Source organism: Narcine bancroftii, chromosome 8, assembly GCF_036971445.1.
Source record: "Narcine bancroftii isolate sNarBan1 chromosome 8, sNarBan1.hap1, whole genome shotgun sequence".
NCBI lineage: Eukaryota > Metazoa > Chordata > Chondrichthyes > Torpediniformes > Narcinidae > Narcine > Narcine bancroftii.
Window position 1 is genome coordinate 32,070,666 of NC_091476.1, and position 20,226 is coordinate 32,090,891.

At 40.2% G+C, this 20,226-nt stretch overlaps 1 long non-coding RNA gene across 2 annotated transcripts in view; it reads left to right on the plus strand.

Annotated features, from left to right (window-relative positions):
- Positions 1 to 19,496, plus strand: part of LOC138741700 (uncharacterized) — a 65,367-nt gene extending 45,871 nt beyond the window's left edge. Inside the window, exons 2-3 of one of the 2 annotated variants that reach the window (XR_011343677.1) lie at positions 18,756 to 18,896; positions 19,359 to 19,496. This is a non-coding gene — a long non-coding RNA (uncharacterized lncRNA). The remainder of the gene's footprint in view (positions 1 to 18,755; positions 18,897 to 19,358) is intronic. The other variant, XR_011343678.1, reaches the window with a different exon arrangement.
- The last annotated feature ends 730 nt before the right edge of the window (positions 19,497 to 20,226 follow it).

The following is a 20,226-nucleotide window of genomic DNA, read 5'->3' on the forward strand; positions in this document are numbered from 1 at the left end:
CAGATGGCTTTGGTGCTAGCTGTATACATCCTGACTTGTAGTTGAGGACTCGTTAGTCAGAGGGACAGATAGAAGGTTTGTGGGACGAGATCGGGGATCCAAGTTGGTATGTTCCCTCCCTGGTGCCAGGGTCAGGGATATCTCTGATCGAGTACATAGCATTCTGCAAGGGGAAGGAGAACAGCCAGAAGTCGTGGTCCATGTGGGGACCAATGACTTAGTTAGAAGTGGGGATGAGGTCCTGAAACAGGATTATGTAGAATTAGGTAGGAAGTTAAAAAACAGGACCTCCAAGGTAGTAATCTCTGGATTGCTGCCCATGCCACGAGCTAGTGAGGGTAGAAATAGGAGGATGTGGAGGATGAATGCGTGGCTAAAGATATGGTGCAGGGGGCAAGGGATAAGATTTCTGGATCATTGGGATCTCTTCTGGGGAAGGTCGGACCTGTACAAGAGGGACGGACTCCACTTGAACTGGAGGGGGACCAATGTGCTGGCAAGTAGATTTGCTAGAGATGTGGGGGTAGGTTTAAACTAGTTTGGCAGAGGGGTGGGGAACAGAGGGTTAGAGCAGTGTCCAGGGAGTATGGCCACCTAGCTAGGAATAAAAAAGATTACAAAGGTAGGATGGAGATTAGGGTAGAAGGTAAAAAAGAGAATATATGTGAGGGTCATTCTCTGAGATGCATATATTTTAATGCAAGAAGCATAGTGAACAAGGTAGATGAGCTGAGAGCATGGATAGATACTTGGGGTCACGATATTGTGGCAATTAGTGAGTCCTGGCTACAGGAGGGGCAGGACTGGCAACTTAATGTTCCGGGATACATTTGTTTTAGATGTGATAGATCAGGGGGTAAAAAAGGAGGAAGAGTTGCTCTGCTTGTTATGGAGGACATTACTGCCGTGAGGTGGCAGGATGGTATGGAGGGATCGACCAGTGAGGCTGTTTGGGTGGAATTGAGGGGTGGAGGAGGCAAGAGGGTGCTAATAGGGGTGTATTACAGACCACCAAATGGGCCAAGGGAATTAGAGGAACAAATTTGTAGGAAGATAACGTATATGTGTAAAAATCATAGGGTAGTGATCATGGGAGATTTTAACTTCCCACACATTGATTGGGATACCCATACGGTTAGAGGGCTGGATGGGCTGGAGTTCGTTAAATGTGTTCAGGATTGTTTTCTAAATCAGTTAGTGGAAGAACCGACTCGGGATGGTATAATACTGGATCTCCTGTTAGGGAACGAGCTAGATCAGGTAGTGGACATTAATGATAGAGAACCAATTGGGTCAAGTGACCATAATTCTGTTAGTTTTGGGGTAGTTTTAAGGAAGAGCAAGGAGAGGCCTAAAGTTGAGGTTCTGGATTGGAAAAGAGCAAATTTCGTAGGAATAAGAAGGGATTTGGGGAGTATTGAGTGGGACAGGATATTTTCAGGTAAGGATGTTAATGAAAAATGGAGGATATTCAAAAAAGAAATTTTGAGGGTACAGAGTAGTTATGTCCCAGTCTGGATCAAAGGAAAGGCTGGAAATCATAGGGAGGCTTGGTTTTCGAGGAATATTGGAAATTTGGTTAGGAGAAAAAGGGAGGTGTACAAGAGGTATAAAGAGCAGAGAGCTGAGAAGTTGAAGGAGGACTATAAGGAGTGTAGAAGGAATCTTAAGAAAGAAATTAGAAAGGCCAAAAAAAGGCTTGAAGAGGCTTTGGCTGACAGAGTAGAAATAAATCCAAAGGGTTTCTATAAGTACATTAAAAGTAAAAGATTAGTGAGAGATAAAATTGGACCCCTTGTAGATAGCGAGGGTAGGCTAAGTGAGAAGTCTGAGGAAATGGGGGAAATTTTGAATGATTTCTTTGCCTCGGTATTCACTAGGGAAAAAAATGTTGAACCAGTTGAAGAAAAGAAAAATAGTGGGGAGGTCATGAAGCATATAAGGATAACCGAGGAGGTAGTGATGGCTGTGTTAAAAAAGATAAAGGTGGATAAATCTCCCGGACCGGACAAAATATTCCCTCGGACACTCAGGGAGGCTAGTGGACAGCTAGTGGGACCATTAACAGAGATATTTAGGATGTCACTGGCCACGGGGGTGGTACCAAAGGATTGGAGAGTGGCGCATGTGGTTCCTCTGTTTAAGAAAGGGTCCAAATTCAAACCTGGGAATTATAGGCCTGTAAGTCTGACGTCTGTGGTGGGCAAGTTGATGGAAAGTGTTCTGAGGGATGCTATTTACAAATTTTTGGAGGTACAGGGATTGATAGGGAGTAATCAGCATGGTTTTGTCAGGGGTAGATCATGCTTGACAAACCTGATTGAGTTCTTCGAGGGGGTTACAAAAAAGGTTGATGAAGGGAAAGCTGTGTATGTTGTCTATTTAGACTTTAGTAAAGCTTTTGACAAAGTTCCCCACAGGAAGTTAGGAAAAAAGGTGGAGGCATTAGGTATAAATAAGGAGGTAGTGAAATGGATTCAGCAGTGGTTGGGTGGAAGGTGTCAGAGAGTAGTGGTAGAAAATTGTTTGTCCAATTGGAGGCCGGTGACTAGTGGAGTTCCTCAGGGTTCGGTCCTGGGTCCACTATTATTTGTTATATATATTAACGATCTGGATGTAGGGGTAGAAAATTGGATAAGCAAGTTTGTGGATGACACAAAGATTGGTGGTGTTGTGGACAGTGAGGTAGATTACCGTAGATTAAAAGGTGATTTAGGAAGGCTGGAGGTGTGGGCTGAGAAATGGCTGATGGAATTTAATACAGATAAATGTGAGGTGCTGCATTTTGGAAAGGCAAATTTAAATAGGTCATATACATTGAATGGTAGACAATTGAGGAGTGCAGAGCAACAAAGGGATTTAGGAGTTATGGTAAATAGTACCCTCAAGGCTGATACTCAGGTAGATGGTGTGGTGAAGAAGGCATTTGGAATGTTGGCCTTCATAAATCGGAGTATTGAATTCAAGAGTAGGGAGATTATGATGAAATTGTACAAAGCATTGGTGAGGCCAAATTTGGAGTAGTGTGTACAGTTTTGGTCACCAAATTATAGGAAAGATATAAACAAAATAGAGAGAGTGCAGAGAAGGTTCACGAGAATGTTGACAGGATTTCAGGGTCTGAGTTACAGGGAAAGGTTGTACAGACTGGGGCTTTTTTCTCTGGAGCGTAGAAGATTGAGAGGGGACTTGATAGAGGTGTTTAAGATTTTAAAAGGGACAGACAGAGTAAATGTGGATAGGCTTTTTCAATTAAGAGTGGGGGAGATTCAAACTAGAGGACATGGTTTAAGATTGAAAGGGGAAAATTATAAGGGGAACATGAGGGGAAATTTCTTTATGCAGAGGGTGGTGGGGATGTGGAATGAGCTTCCGGTAGACGTGGTCAAGGCGGGATCATTGGTTACATTTAAGGAAAGACTGGATCGTTACATGGATAGGAAGGGACTAGAGGGGTATGGACCGGGTGCTGGTCAGTGGGACTAGGAGGGTGGGGATTTGCTACGGCATGGACTAGTAGGGCCGAACTGGCCTGTTCTGTGCTGTAAGTGGTTATATGGTTATATGGTTAATGAAAGTGGCAGTTTGTTTGAAGGTTTTCATTCATGTTAATAGGCATTTATGAAATGGAAGTTGTTTTCTGCTTCAATCTGGGTTTTTTTTTAACTTTTTCATCAAAGTCCATCATTAGTTAGTCATTACTGATCAGCCAGTGCTTCCTTTGATTTGATCACTTATTTTGAAATGTATTCAATCCAAATTGCTCACGGTCATTTTTACCACATGGGTCACATTGTGAATAGGAGTTTTTACTGCATTGCCCACCAAAGTATTGGAGCTTGGCACAAATCTGGTTTAGTTGCTGTCTTTTAGTACTACCTTTTTGTATCTGGAATTGATGTTCTCAGGATTTCCTTAATTTGCTCCAGGTTCTATTCACTGATGACCATACTTGTTGCTCATTGTTTCTCATTTTCAAAATTTTTAGTTATATATGGAAATCAATGCAGCACCTGACGTTTCCCTGCCTCTGCAACGTCTTCAAAACCAACAACTTTCCAAATATTGTGTCTCTATCTTTGATTCCTTCCAGATTCGCTCGACCATTGACAGCCTTGCATGGCCGAATCTGAATCCCCCATTTCTTACTTCTTTATAATGTTCTCGAAGAACCTGACATATTTGACTGTTTTTAATAAGCTAAACCAATATTGTTATCTCTCTGTTTCTCTCATCACAAATGCAGTCTCGTCTGCTATTTCTTGTTATTACTTCAGATTTCCTGTATCAGCATTATTTTGCTTTTTCTATTGGATTTTCCTTTAGTTTGTTGACAGTTCTTGTCTTCCTGTGCTCCCAGCAAATGCCACAAGATGTTTGTCTGTGTTGAAAGCATTCACATAAGCTGAGGTACATATTTAAATTAAGCAGTAGTAGATGTCAAAACTGATGTCATGAGATAATTATCAAATAGATTAAATTCTGAGAATGATAGTGGAAATATCAAATCTATGATCAGTCAAAAGGTTGTTCAGCAAAATGAAGGAGGGAAGTAAAGATTTTATGAGAGGGTGCAGAAGTGTCATTCATCTAGACAGTTTCTTTGTTACTAATGATAATTAGCCATTCTTTATCATTGCAGTTAATTAGCAATGATTTTCATTTTTTTTAGTCTCATTTTGAGCCCATGAGAAATCATAAGTAGTTAAGCTTCTGTGGTGGTCCACCACCGGCCTACTGCAGGGGGAAACCTCTGTACCTGCAGGAGGGTACCACTGGCCTACTGCAGAGGGCAGTCTCTGTACTGCAGGAGGGTACCACTGGCCTACTGCAGGGGGAAACCTCTGTACCTGCAGGAGAATAAGGGGACAAGACAACACCTGTCCGCTGCCAATCAGTTGGCCTGATTGGATCAAGCCCCACCCGGTCGGGTGTCAATCACCCTCTGGGATATAAGCCTGTGCCGGCCTCCCGAGGCCTCAAACTGAGTTGCTGCAGCCACAGCCAGCCTGGCTCTGTGGAGGTCTTTGTGGATTAAAGCCTGTTGTTCGGTCTTTACCTTGTGTGTGACTGATTCTGTCTAACAGTGCACCACAGGTTCCCAGAGATTGAAGCAATGTATTTCTCTAATGCTATGATACCACATTTACTGTAGAAATAGTTCTTTCTTTAATACTCTTTTTTTTTTCCTGGAGCTTGGATTGCAGTGTCCAATAACTGAAGATTCATGAGTATGCTTAATCTAGAAATTGTAATATTAGCTTTAGAATGCTTAATAATATTTGTATAACATTCTTTTCCAATTTTATTATTCTGTTAGTATAACAATATAGTGGAGAAAGAGGACAATGGTATGACTAGGTTCCAGACTGAAAAATTATTTCCTGGCATATTTGTACCCTATCTTTATCAATGCAGATTGACATTCAATTCTCAATAGTTTAATGGAGGTTGAGGGAAAATTACTTCCTCTGAACATAGTATATTCAATAAATATTGTATTCTCCAATTTCCACTAAATTGCAAACCCTGTTCCTTTCTCTTTTTTTCTGAGACACACAGATCCTTTCACACACTAACCACTCCCAATTTACTCAGCTTCTTTCCCCTCCACTGCCTAGTCCTGTCTGCCCATCATCTACACACTCATTCCATTGTTTCCCTATCTCCTCTCTCTATTGTTCCTACTTGCCTACCCACCCCTGAATTCATCACCTTCCTTTTCTTTTTTTTTTAATCCAATTCCTGAATCATAAAGTTTTAGTTGTCTCCAGTTACCACCTTCCAGCCTCTGTCCCAATCTTCACCTTTCTCTCCCCCACCTGCCTCCATCTGCCCATCAACACCCCCTCACCTAGATCCATCTATTGCTAACCAGCTCCTATCTCATACCTCCCCCTCACTTCTTTATTCTGGCCATCTCTCCTTGACACTCTCAGTCCTGATGCAAAGTTGTGACCTAAATGTCTTCCATTCCTTTGCCTCCACGGATCTGCGTGACCTCCAGCAGCTAGTTTATTGATCCTCTTTTAATGATGTTGATTGAAGGAGAACCGCTGGCCTTTAATCTTTCTTTGTTTAAACTGAACTCCATTTACCATCTCTTTCTTCACAATATATCTCACATTTCTGGTTACCTTCTGACAAAAAAAAAGATTGCAATAAGATTGGAAGAGCATTGGGGAAAATTTAATGTCTTGTGTATAAAATACACAAAAAAAATATTTTCTTTGCCTTCCAACTAATCTGGCATCTTGATTTAAAAAAGAAAGAGTAACAAAAGAGGGCGACCCCTCAGCAATTTCTCGTGGTTGTGTGCGGTAAACCGTTGTTGGTATATTTGACTGTCTGTGCAAGCCCAGTGGGCTCCTCCCACAGACTCCTGAATAAATGTGACTGTTCCACAGTCCCTTCCCCAGTTCAAGACAGTCAACTTGCATGGACATGACTTCATTCTACTTGAAATAAAAATCTATCAGTTTTACATAACTTCCACTTATCAATGGTGCATCTTGCTCCTTCTAGGTTGCTGCCTCAGGCAACCCCACAACCTTTGTGGCCATGTGGCACATTGTTCAATGGTGAACCTAAATTCAAGGTATCCAAATTACACCTCCCAACCCCTGGTTCCAAATCCCTAAAGTGTCAGGAAGCCGTTGGTGCCTAAGACATTTCAGGAAGTCTGTTCGCCATCGCACCTGATTCCTGGTTTCAGAAGCCAGTTGTGGGCATGCTGTTCTCCTATTTTATAATGACATGGAAAGATGTTGTCTCACTTGGAAAACAGCAGAAGTATTTTAAGTTCAATCCATTGATGGGAAATAATTGGATTACTTTGGTTGAGCACTTAATACCTTGTCTAAAATGTGATAGTAAAATGAAATCCCATTCAAAATCAACAGCTTACTGCCACATGTTGTTGGAGATGTGGTTAAGATCAAATGAAATTAGCCAGGGATTACTGACCATGCAGCAGCCACTCATAACATGTCAGCTTGAAACATCTGTTTAGATCCTTGAATGGGGCACAGGAAAAAAAGACCTGATGGAAAAAAAAATAGAAAATCTCAATCAGGTAGGATCTGGGGAGAGAATGAAACATGGAAGTCCGCAGATGTTGTGATCGTAGTAAAAACACAGATGTATTACCAATGTTTCAGGTCTCAGCCCTTCTTCAAGAAACAACAGCAGACAGCATAAAAATAAAAGTAATGGTAGGGGAGGATCTCAGGGTTGCAAGTGATGTCATGCATGTACTCTAACAATAAATCTGGAACTGATAGCGGGAAGGGGGTGGACGTTGATGCTTCATTGGCACCCACACCTCCACCATCAACACCATTCGGGGGCTCCAAACTGTCCTTCCAAATGAAGCAGCACTTCATTTGTGAATTTGAAGGGGTCATCTAGTGCATCCAGACTGGGAGATCGCTTTGCCAGACTTAGACCACTGACAAATCGGAGGAACAGCACTTCATATTCCATGTGGGTACCCTCCAATCGGATGGCATTAAAATCAGTTTATGTTGGCTACGCCTTCCCCCTCCCACTTACGTCTCCTTTCCTATAGCTCTGTCCTTCTCTCTTCCCTTTTCCCTCTGTCTCCTTTACCTCAGTTCTACATTCATAGAGTCAACAACCTCCCCAAGAATTCTCACTTTCCTTTCTCCTTCCTCTTCTTCTCCATATCCAATTATCACCTTTTGTCTATTGTCCTATATTCCTCCCCCTCCCCTTTCTTTTATTCAGACGCTGCCTGCTTTTCCCATACCTCGAAGAAGGGCTCAGACCTTAAACTTAGCTCATGTATCTCTACCTCCTATGGATGTGGTGAGACCTGCTGAGTTCCTCCAGAAGTTCTGTGTTTTTACTGGACAGAAATGGAGTTACTATCCCCTTTCAAATTGCAACACCTGGGTATACCCTCCTGGGACCTGAATGTGATTACTGGGTCAAAGGTGCTGGAAGCACCTTTCAAATCGCAGGGCGATCTACCCATTAAATTGCCAACCCAATGATTTAAGGGAGATCTCACCCCCACAATGACATGTCGCACACTCACTGGATGTACTGCCAAATGTTCAGATGCTGGCTGCCCAGTGATGCATTCACACAAGGGCTGATGTCACCGGAATAAGCGAGTTGGCTGTTTTCCTTTTCTAATCACTTGTGGACGCAACTTAGATAAGTTTAACTGGGTTCCCTGACTATCTGTGAGGTAGTTTAGGGACCTGGTTGAATTTCAACAGGGTTGACTGGGTCCAACCTTTTCTAAACTGCTGCACAACTGGGGTGCTAACTGGGCACGTTGCCAGGCTAACCCCATTTTACACGGAAGTTTGGAAGGACCTAATGTTTCCGCTCATTGACCTTTCATTAGAGAGGATTTCTCTCTGATGATTATTTCACTTGTCATAGATGCTACCTGACTGACTGAATTTTTCTATTTTTAAATCAGATTTCTGCAGAACTTTGTGTCTTCAGGCAGGAAAATAGATGTTTCCATAAAGTATTCTAAAGTGTAAATCACTTAATTTGTCATTTGTTTCTGTGTTACTTTGAGGAGAATGAATCATACTTCTTGTCCCATCCTAAATTCAGTGATTTAATTTTAATTCCAGTGCACCTCAGGGTGGAGCTTTATCCCTCTGTGACATCAGTAATTTTCAAACCCAAACCCTAGCATGTACTCCCGATCTGAATAAAACGTAAGCCTAACCTCACTCTCTGACCACCATATTGCATGCAGATTCATTAACTTATTCGACTATTTTTGATCAGGCTAAATGTAATTTATTTTTCCCTCTGGTGTGGAATTAGTACTATTTTCATAAGAATGTCCAATTTTATCCTAAATATCTTATAAAAAATACCTTATTGCCTCTGAACCTCCTTTATTGAATATCTTTACTAAAACTCACTATGGGTCATGGGATGTTGGTTGGAAGCTGATATCAATGATCCTTTAGAGTATATTTAAGCCAGAGCTCCAGCACAACATGTTGAGCGACTGTCTGCCTCACAGATCCAGTGACCTGGGTTTAATCCTGAGCTCTGTGCGATCTAGGTAGAGTTTGTATGTTCTCCCTGTGATGTTCTCCTCGAGGTCCTGTGGTTTCCTTCCGCATTCCAAAAAAAAATGTTCCAACGAAGAATTACGGTCTGAAATAGTGACCATTCTTTTTCTTTCACTGATGCTGCCTGATCAACTGAGTTCCTCAGGCATATTGTTTTTTTGCTCCTTATTCCAGCATCTGGTTGTCTTTCCTAAAAATGTATGTTTGGTAGGTAAAGTAACCACTGTAAATTGCCTCTATTGCAGAGGAGAGCAGAGGAATCTCAGAGGAGTTCATGGGAATGTGTGGAGAAGCTGAGTTTGGTAAGATTAGTAAATGGGTGCCTCATGGTTGGCATGGGCGTGGCGCACAGAATGGCCTTATTTTGTGTTTTTCTGCATGCACCATGGCTCGGTCAGAGCCAGTTTTGCCAGGTTGTCAATCAGATGATAATTAACTTGACCTTGAACTTGGTTGCCTCATGGTTGGCATACACTCGGTGAGCAGAAAGAAGACTTCTACATCAATACGAATATACATTCAGAGTTCAAGAGTTGTCTCAGTGCCAGTCTTCAAAATTGTTTGGAGGAATCTCTATTCGATTTTTACACAAGTGCAAAACTTAATGATTCAGGGAATTGTCCTTGAGAGGAGTGCTGCACAATTGTTCTTTCTTTCCAGCAGTCTAAATAATTCAGAGTTGTTTTTTGAAGCCCAAATTCAATATCACTTTGTCTCCTATTGCATCATCTTGATGTCCAAATGATATCCAATTTGTTTTTCTTCAATTCGCTTTCAAAGTTTATTTTATTTTCAGATGTTAATTCACTTGCTTTGCTATCCCTCTTCTACTTTTCACTAGATTTGCTGCATTCAGAGGTTCATTTCATTGCTAAAATAACCATTTCTTAAAATTCGAAGCAGCTTGAAATCCAGAATGCCCACATGTTTACAGTTGGGTCCTTCTTGACTCTGAAAAGAAATTCATTCATGACCTTATAATCCTCGAAACTTTGTTGACAAATGGCTTGTTGAAAGGTCGAAATAATGAGGGTGATTGCAATTCTATTCACATGGTATGTCTGCGGTTTATTGACAATCCAGAACTGACAGTGACAATTTCTGTCATCTCAATTTTTTTAAATTCAGAAAACATCTAATCTCTTTTTATCTGTCTGTTTATTAAGATACAATCTTATATCATTTTAAATTAATGTACAATCATTTTCAAGGTCTTATGAATTTCTTTTCAAGTAATGATGTGTGTTCACTACCACTATTTCTGGTTGACAAAGTTAAATCACAACTTGCAACAAAAATAGTATAATAAGAAGAAATGTACATATAGAAAAAAAATAAGTACTTTATTTATAGAGTGTTTAATTATTTAAGATATAAAACTGAGGATGAGGAAAGTGCTTCCATCTGACCTCAAAGTAAACATATATAGTTAAGGATATCCTATCAATCATTACATTTTGCAAATGTTGTCTTTACTTGAACTGCAGATTCTAGACATAGTAAATTTCTCTTGGCACACATGCATTATTTATTTACATGTGGCACTGCTTTGGATGCACTTTGAACCTGTTTTATTTCCAGAATGACAGCTGTTTCCAGATTGCAGGGATACTGACCATTTAACTTTCAGATGTTGATGCAGGATTGGGCATCATTAAGCAGCAGGGGATGTCTGCTATCAGCTGGACGTCTTCACTTTCAACTATCTTAGCCGTCATAATTTTGAGAAATGTCTTTGACTCTTTTATCAATGCCAACATTTATTATCCTTTGGAGACATGAAGAGGGACAACGTTTTCAAGTATGGTACGCTCTTTGCCAAAGGATTTTCAGAACATTTTGAAGCAGCAAAATAATCTGCAACAATAAAAAAACATTAGTTTGGAAGGAGGCTGGTTCCAAACTGATAATATGACTTTTAGGTATTTATTGAAATAATATTTTTAAGGCATCAAAGGTAAATTATTTATTATCTAAACAAATAATTTAAAAATCTATTATTATTTATTATTAAAATTATATATAATCTATTACTACAATTTATTATCTAAACAAATTTAAAAAATCAACAATAATTGAAGAATCATATAATTGTAATACTCAATCTTAAGCAACTGGCAAATTCACTTACCTGGCATTTGCCAATTTCCATTGGTGCTAGATACTGGTGGGGGGGTTTACTGTAAAAGAAAATAATGTGCAGATAAAAAGAAGCTAAAGTTTATTGGATAGGATATATTGGCTGGGCTTTGTTAGCTTAATGGAAGTTTAAACTGTGTAATTGTTTCATTTCTCTCAGATGAAATTAAAGCCCGGATGTGGGGCTAGTCTATAATAGAAAGCAGCCAATCCTTGGTGAAGGTCATACCTTGACAAAGGACTCAGGCCCAAAACATTGGTTACCCTTTATTTTCTATTGATGTTGAGTGACATACTGATTTTCTCCAGCATACTTGTGTATTGCACACAACCCTTGCATACACAGGCTTTATTGTTTAACTTTGGTACACATCTCCTTATGCCCTATGCCTGTGGTTGATGCTTCAATACATGGAACACAACAGAGAAGTCCTACCGCGGACCTCCACCCGCTAAAATTATAAAATGAGAAGAAGACGAAATGAACTGACCCAGTGTGTAAAAGAAGATGACACAATTTTCTTGTTTATTTTCATTGTGTGATGATACTGTTTAATGGGTTAATGCCTGCAGCTGACGTGGACATTACCCCTCCATAAATCTTCGACCACGAAGCCAAGCCAAAGAGAAAGAAAGATGTTGAATGTTTAGTGGGTGGGGAGGGGGATGGGAAAGAGAAAGGGAAGGGAGGCGGGAAAAAGGGGAGAAAATGACACTGTGTATATTCAAGAGGGAAATGTTTATGTGCATTTTGGTCAATATGGTTCATAATGTGAAAAAAAAAATTAAAAATGAATCTCCATTCTCTGTGGAATTGGTTGCAACATTCAGTCTTTAATTATCTTCATATGGCTTAAACAGATATTTGATGAGATATTACATTTGTCAAAGCAGCAAAGTAATATTAATTGATGTCTCTTTTCCTGAGAGAAGATGCCTAGAAGTTAACGTGCACTTTCAGATTTCTTTTTTTGTCAAATCTGTCTTCATCATAACAGTCAGTGAGAAAAAAAAACCTGATACCCTTGAATTTATCTCACACCCTGCTCTCTTCCCATAGGCCTGGAAATTTATGCAATCATGGAGACACATCGCACAGATGCTGGCCCTGTGGTCCACCACATCCACATATATGCAATATATGCAATATATATGCAATATATCATCCACATATAGCTCCCATCTATGCAAATGCAATTTTATTGCCTTTTATGACACATTAATCCAAGTGCTCAACCAGGTCCTTCCTGAATGTTGTGAAAGTCTCTGCCTCCATGGAAATCTCCCTTCCAACCTTTCCCTCACCGACCACCAGTAATGTATTCCAGATTCCATCCAAACTCTGGATGCAAAAAATTCTTCCTCAGAGCCCTTCTAAATCTCTTGTCCCTCCGCTTAAACATTTTCTTTCTACATTTAGCAGTCTTCTATGGGGGAAAGTTTTATCACTATTTTATCTATGCACCTCACTCTATGTCAGTCACATTCCCTTCAGTCTCGTTTGCTCCCAGAAAACAACCTCAGCCTATCTGGTGTATCTGAAAGCTTAACCATTCAACCCATATGTGGAATGTGGAAATATCCCTGAGGGAATATTGTCAAGATCCCAAGGATGGTACAAAACAGAGAGAGAAATGAGAAGGGAAAGTGAGTTTGTTGTTCATGGTGGAGTCAGAGGTATGTATGTTGGTCAACTGACGGAATGACCTCTCTTATGAGGAAACTAGGAAAACCTCGGAAAAAAAAAAAACATAATTTAACCCTGCTGGAGATTTTCAAACAGATGGAGGAAAGGTATAGGATCTGAAATGGGTCACAAATGTCAAGGGTGAAGAAAGGTGGTTTCAGGTGGAAGGCACAGTGGGAATATTCAGACCTCTCGGCTATCAAGATGAAGCCTTGGAAGATTGTAGAATTCCTGAGATTAGGGATTGAATTGGTGAAGGGATGTGACATAAGTCTAAAAGTTTACATGGGCACATTACCCAAGGAAATGGTGACTGAGATTACAAGTTATAACATGAGGAAGTTAAATGGTTAATTTGAAGATACAACCATTGATGGAAAGGGTATGACTCAGGTAAAGTCCAGGTAAAAGTTCCATTATTGTCACATAATACTACATTTAGAACGTAACATACATGAAATCCTTTAACTTTTGTCCACAGTAAGGCAGACAAAGTGTCGCCACTTTGTCCAGCACCCCTCACAGAAACCTATGACACCTGGTATTCCTAGGCAGTTCCCCTTCAAATACTGACCAGCCTGCTTAGCTTCCGAGATCAGACAATCTCAGGTATATTCAGGCTTATTAGATGCAGTGGATATGATATACTTGAATTGATTGCTTTGGAGAAGAAAATTCAGAAATACACATTTTAATTGGTGAGAGCAGGCCAGCAGATTAGATAAATTCATTATTGATTGAAATCATACCTGTGTCAACACATGCAAGTAACGTGTATATATAGACAATGAGTTGTTTGGGTTAACTTTCTTAATGGAAAACAGCGCAAATAGTTGTGTATGAGTCCCATACACAGTTTAGAGCACAATGTGCCTTAATCTTTGGACATTTATTTTCCTGGTATTGGCATTTAATCGAGAGTGGTTTACATCAATGTCTCAACCTCTGTTTTTGTATGTGCAATGCAAATGAATCAAAAAGATATTACACAATCGCTGAATACATCTATTTGGCTTCTAAATTAGTTTAACCTTATTAACTTCTTGGCTGATCTAATTGTAATATAACCACAGCAACCTTCCCAAGCTTTGCTCATCAAGATTCTATCAGCCTCTGCCTTACAGATATTCAAGAATTACTTGCACCATTTTTTGAGAAAGAAAATTCCAAACATTTCTGATTCTCTATGTGAGAGAAAATGGCTTCACCTCCATCTCAGAAGGGTTTTTAAACATCATCCAAATAGACAGGAGGAGGGTTTGATCCCTCATCCTACAGTGGAGGGATTGGATGTCTGAATGGAGATAAGAGTGATTGCGAAGGGTCTTGAGTGGTTGATGTGGAGCACTCCTTTCTTATGTTCCAAAGAAGCTTTTTTCATTGAAATTCCAGAAAGTAGGAGCTAAAGTCAACCAATATCCCATTTCTATCTCATTAAAGTACTTGCTGTTATTACTTCTGCAGGATAAACCACAATAATTAAAGCTAAATACAATTGTGCCTTTGGGATAGTTCAGCTATTAGAGCAATTCTCGTTCATGAAATCACAATCCCTTTGCTTTCCATTTGTCTTACAAGCAATATTTACTCAGCATTAAGGTACTGTCGTGATCTAAATCCAACTGATTATGGGGATAAAAAAAGCTCAATTCAATTTAAAATTCCATACTTTTGCATTATACCATGCCTTGCGTATTTTGTAGACAGATAATACCTCACTACTTCATTTCTTGAATTTCCATTTCAGAAGCATTATGTTGAGACAACTATCCCAACTGAGTCCAAAGACATTCATAACTTGCTGAGCCAAGGGGCTGTATGCATTTCATACCTGTCACCTCAGCTTTACACCAGCCATACCTGGCATATCTAGTACCTAAAAAAAAATTAGACATGCAGCATGGTTAAAACCCTTTCAGCCCACAAGCCCATGCCACCCAAATGACCTATAACTCCCGGTACAATTTTGACCAGTGGGAGGAAACTGGAGACCCCACGGAAAACCCAGGAAGACACGGGAAGAACATGCAAACTCCTTAAGTACAGCATGGGATTTGAACCCTGGTTCTGATCACTGGTGCTGTAACAGCATTGCACTAACTGCAATATTAACCATACTGTATGTGGCAGTGTACACAGAGCATATAGACATGTTTTTGGGAGATAAAGTGGGAAAGGTTTGTTAGAGTAGGTCACATACAAACACTTTAAAACAGATTTTATTTGAAATACTGGAGCTCTGCCCCATGCCAGGCATATCGGCTACACAGCTTTTGCAAGAGCTTTGAAGGTGCTCAAGTGACTTCACTAATGGGTTTTTGTTTGAAAAAGGCAAGAGATGAAAGAGCATGTTGGAGCTGCTGCTGTCTGGAAGAGAGCTTGCTGTTATAAGAGGGTCATGTGGTTTTGCCAGCAGGGAGAGTCAAACAGGCTTTCTTTCTGAGAGAGAGAGAGAGAGAGAGAGAGAGAGAGAGAGAGAGAGAGAGAGAAATAGATCACTTGTACAGTGTTACAGTCAGCAGAAGTAGCTGGGACTGGAACAGGACAAGCTGGCAAGCCTGTTTGGAAGATGGCCTGGTCAAAGTCCTTGTGGTTCATGCAAGAGGAGAGGACTGGCTGTCTAAAGTTTCACTTGGAATAAGTGAAACAAAAAGGAACTCTGTGGTGACCTGTAAGAAAGAGGTTACCTTCTGGAGAACCCTGAAGGGGCAAGTTTCGTCAGCAAGACACTGGAGTGGCTGGTGGAAGTACATCAGTTGTGGATGTCCTGGAACAACAAATCTCTCTCTGAAAACTGACAAGAACCTTCCTGAGTGGTAACCATTTACCTTTCAAGCACCAAAGCATGGTGAACTTTATAAGTGTTAAATTCTGTGCACAGTATAAGAATTGCCTGCAACCAGTGAACTTGAAGGAATGAGAAGTGAGATTACACTGTGAACAAAAGAACCTTTCTGAACTTACACACACATTACATTCATGTGTGCTTAGAATTAGAAGTGGGTTGTTATGTTAGTTAAGTCAATAGAGATAAGTTTAAGTTTGATTATATTTTCATGTTTAAAGATAATTAAAAACAAATTTTGTTGAAATATCTATTTGTCTTGGTGAATATCTATTGCTGCTGTGTTTTGGGGTCCTCTGGGCTTGTAACACATTTCAGTAAGGCCTGTAATTTTCACTTAAAATGTAATTAACTTTTTGTTCATTGACCTTTATTCCAGTATATCCTTACATTTGTAATTAGCAGCAGTATCGTGGGTTTTCAAGTAAATTTTAAATTCAAAAATAATTTTAACACCATTTTAAAATGTATTTTTTTAAAAAATAACTCTCTTTAGTCACCAAAATAGTGGACTGGCCTTTGCAGAACACAGACCATCAGGTGCCATCAAGGAGGACCAGAGGTGGTGGCCTTAATTCCTGATGTTTGCAGCTTGACACTATTGGTGGATTGATGCACTTTTCAGAATAGCCCTGGCAAGAATGTTAGTGGGGATGAGGGTAACGTGGCACATGAGGTTAGTGTAAATGCCTGGGGCCAGTATGGCCTGGCCCACTGGTTCAAGTTGATGATCTCTCATCAAAGCCAGTGAATGACAACGAAAATACTAAAACACAAACTTTCCCCATGGATCCCACTGAACCTGCTGAGCCTTTCTAGCATTTCTTTTTAAATTTTAGCTCAGATTTCTTTTGATATCCCTTTTTGTTGCCCTTAAAACATACGTTCCAAAGTGAAGGACCTGGTGCATTGAGGAGAAGGCTCAAAAGTGTGGCATTATGCACAGGTCCTTCCCTGCAGCCATCAAGCTCCTGAAAAACCCCACAGCAATGCTCCCAGACTGCCTTTGGTTTATTCTTTTTTTACACAGCAACTTTACATCCTACAGTTCTGATCTTTGCTACTTAATATTTCTGCATGAGTGTTGGAACTGACTTGTTGGATTTGCTACTTAATATTTCTGCGTGAGTGTTGGAACTGACTTGTTGGATTGCTTGCAGAAGAACTCACAATTCCAGGTATAATGTGACATATAAATTTAAACTTACACTTATTGTCAGGTAGTTGTTATTGCTGAAAATATAAGAACATTCATGAGTACATCACATGCATCGAAGGTATGCAAGACAGCGCAACTATTTTCACATGACTTGTCTTTGCAGAATATTAGGCATCAGATTGCAAAGTACCTGACACTGAAGTTCTCTCTAGACCTAGTCTACTGTTAGTCCACACATTGCTGATGAGAGCACAGACTTGGTGGGAAGGTCATGTCATCCGTATGCCGGACAAGTGCATACCCAAACAGCTCCTTTTCGGGAAAATCTCTGCTGGTAAATGCTCACATGGAGGGCAGAAGACATGCTAAAGGCCTCCCTGAAGTCACTTGACATAGTCATGACCACCTGGGAAATGCTGGTACAAAACTGGCCTACTTGGCACGGTCTTATTCAGACAGGCCGTCAAGCTTATGAAGCAAGGGGCAATGCTGAAGCACAAGATAAGTATGAAGCTGTGCAAGTCCAGAAGCATCAAGACAGCAACTGCAGTGTCTACACATGTCTGCCCAACATTTGCCAGGACATTCCATGCCCAAATTCACTTGACCAGTCATCTTCAGACACATTGTATCCAATTTGAAAGGGACAAATGACACAGGCAGCAAGACTGAAAGACCATGAGATGATCCAATGGACATAGTTGCTCACATCAGTCTATTTGATTCTCTTTCTGTGGAACATACATTTGTTCATGCATTGTAACTTTACTAGTTTGTCACTCCATTGTTAGACATACTTAATGCTGGCCTGACATATTCTTCTGCAATGCTCTTTGCATTAGTGATATTGGCTTAATTTCCAGAAAGAATGTGAGATATGCTGGAGCATGATGTTATGGACTGTAGTGAAATAGAGTTCTGCTACTGCATTTGGCCCATAATCTTGAGGAAGGTTAATTCTGATCAATTAAAGTTGTCTGTCCCAATTGCACTTGGAACAATGGCAGGGCTGCAGGCAATGAAATCAGATGTGACCTGGCAGCCAGTACTTTCACAAGCATCTACTGTCCATGATCATAGCTGAATTCTCCCTTTCCCTTTGAATATCACTCAAGGGTCAACTAAGAATCTTTGTAATTCAAATTACAGTTTCTCAATGAACCCCCTTTGTGTGATGTTGAGATCTGAACTGATGAAATGATAACAATATTGGGTAGGATTTTGGTTGCCCTGATCTAGTGTGTGAAGTGATGGGCCAAGATCAAATCATTCTGTACTGTTGGTGCTTCATTACAAAAATAAACTTGAGCATGCAGCATTTGTTAATAAAGTGGTAAGACCAACATGTAAATTATTGCTCCCAATATCCGTGCAAGTTTGATCTGGTAGGAGACTTTTTGTTTCTTACTCTGATGCAAACCTACTGCACCAAAAGAATTAGTTAGATAACCTGCTATCCAAAGTGTAACATCCATTAAATGTACATAATTAGAGTTTGTAGATACTAAAACCTGCAGTTCTACTTTCAGTAGACTACAGGATGTCAGAAATATGGGAAATCAGAGTTGTTGTCATCTTCACAGCCACGAGCAAGGTTATGCTATTTTTATGTTATTATTATTATTTTATTTTATTATATATTATTATTATTATTTTAGCTTTGACAGCCACATCCTCTGGAGTCATTAGCCTAGAAATTGGTAGGTGCACAGTCAGAGAGGCATAGACATCAGTGTTACCACTGCCCATTCCACCTCCAACCACCTGACACCTCCACACCCCACTCTCCCCAACCCTACACAGAAGTCTGTGTCTGCACTAACCAGATCTTCTTGCTTTCCCAATTAGGGTTTTGACTTGAAAATTGCACAGTTGCTGGATCTGCTGTTTTATGAATGCACGGATTAAATGGAGCTGTTTATTAGTCGCATTGTCTCAATGACATTAATTACAAATTCACCTGGGCAAGATCAGTTATATTACTGGTGGGTAAGTAATACTATATTTAAGGTTATTAAGTATTGAATTCATTTAGCTATGAGAAAGCAGTGTTTCCACATTTAAAGCCCTCCACTTTTTTCAGAGGAGAAAACCTATTAACTGACATCTCTACTGCAGTGGCCGTAAGATGTTAAATTGAGAAATTATTGGACAGCAGAAAATTTAGCCTTGTCTAAAAACTGCTGTGGCTTGACTACTCTTGAAGCTTAACCTTGGCAGTTAATTTACTCTGCTTTAGTGTGGCTTATTAAAATTAAATTATACAGAGTTAGGAATGAGGTTGTTGGATATTTTTAAAAAACCCAATGTATATTTGATGCACTTAGATTGTTCCCTGTACCAGAAATTGAAGCAAATAGTCATCTAAACTTAAAAATATTGTATTTGTGTGATGGTGCAATATGATTTCTGCACCCCTGAGTTTGTTCTATGCCATGATAATCTCTCCAGATGTTCCATTTCTATTGAAATGTTTCAACATGAACAATGGAAGAAATGTGTGGCGCGATCATGACCACTCGCAGACACGAAGCAAGAGTCAAAGGCTTTATTGATCTGAAGAGCCAGACATGCCTCTACATGCTGCTGGCTCACGCCCAAGGCAGGTATGAGGGAGGAAATTGGTGCTCTCGGCCTTTATTAGGGGATCTTATGGGGAGGGGCTACAGGTACAGAAGGCGGTCCACCACAAAACGTTTACTAGGTTGATCAAGTTTATTTGATCGCTTTGTCCAATGTTGAACCCAACACTGATATTTTAACAAAAAATGGAAAGGCAAAGTGATAGGCTCTATCAATGGACTGAAGGAATGATAGGCTTTAATACATGCAAGACTTTGGCTGGCCCAGATCCAGGTACAAGAATGCGGGAAAGGGGGAGGTCGCTCGACCTTTATGGCCAGGGAAAAAGGGGAGGAGACTTAGGGGATGAGTCATTAGTGGGCGGGCCAGCCTCATAAGTACAGTCGCCGGTAGGTGCTATCTTCTTCTTTTCTTTGGCTTGGCTTCGCGGATGAAGATTTATGGAGGGGGTAAAAAGTCCACGTCAGCTGCAGCTACAGTGGAGGAAAACATATCAGTACACACAGCTTAAATCTGGTGAAGCAAAAGGCATTTCAACAGATTGTAAAAGGGCTGTATTTCAAACAAATATTTAAATATACACAAGTGCTTATGACTACCTTTATTAGGTGTCCTTCCTTTGCTTGACACCGACTTGCTTTGCTGAGTTATTGTTTGGAAGGCTCATTTAAATGCAGCACTGGCATTGAACTATTATAATTGCAAACCAGCTGAGGGAACGGTGAGATTGTCTTCT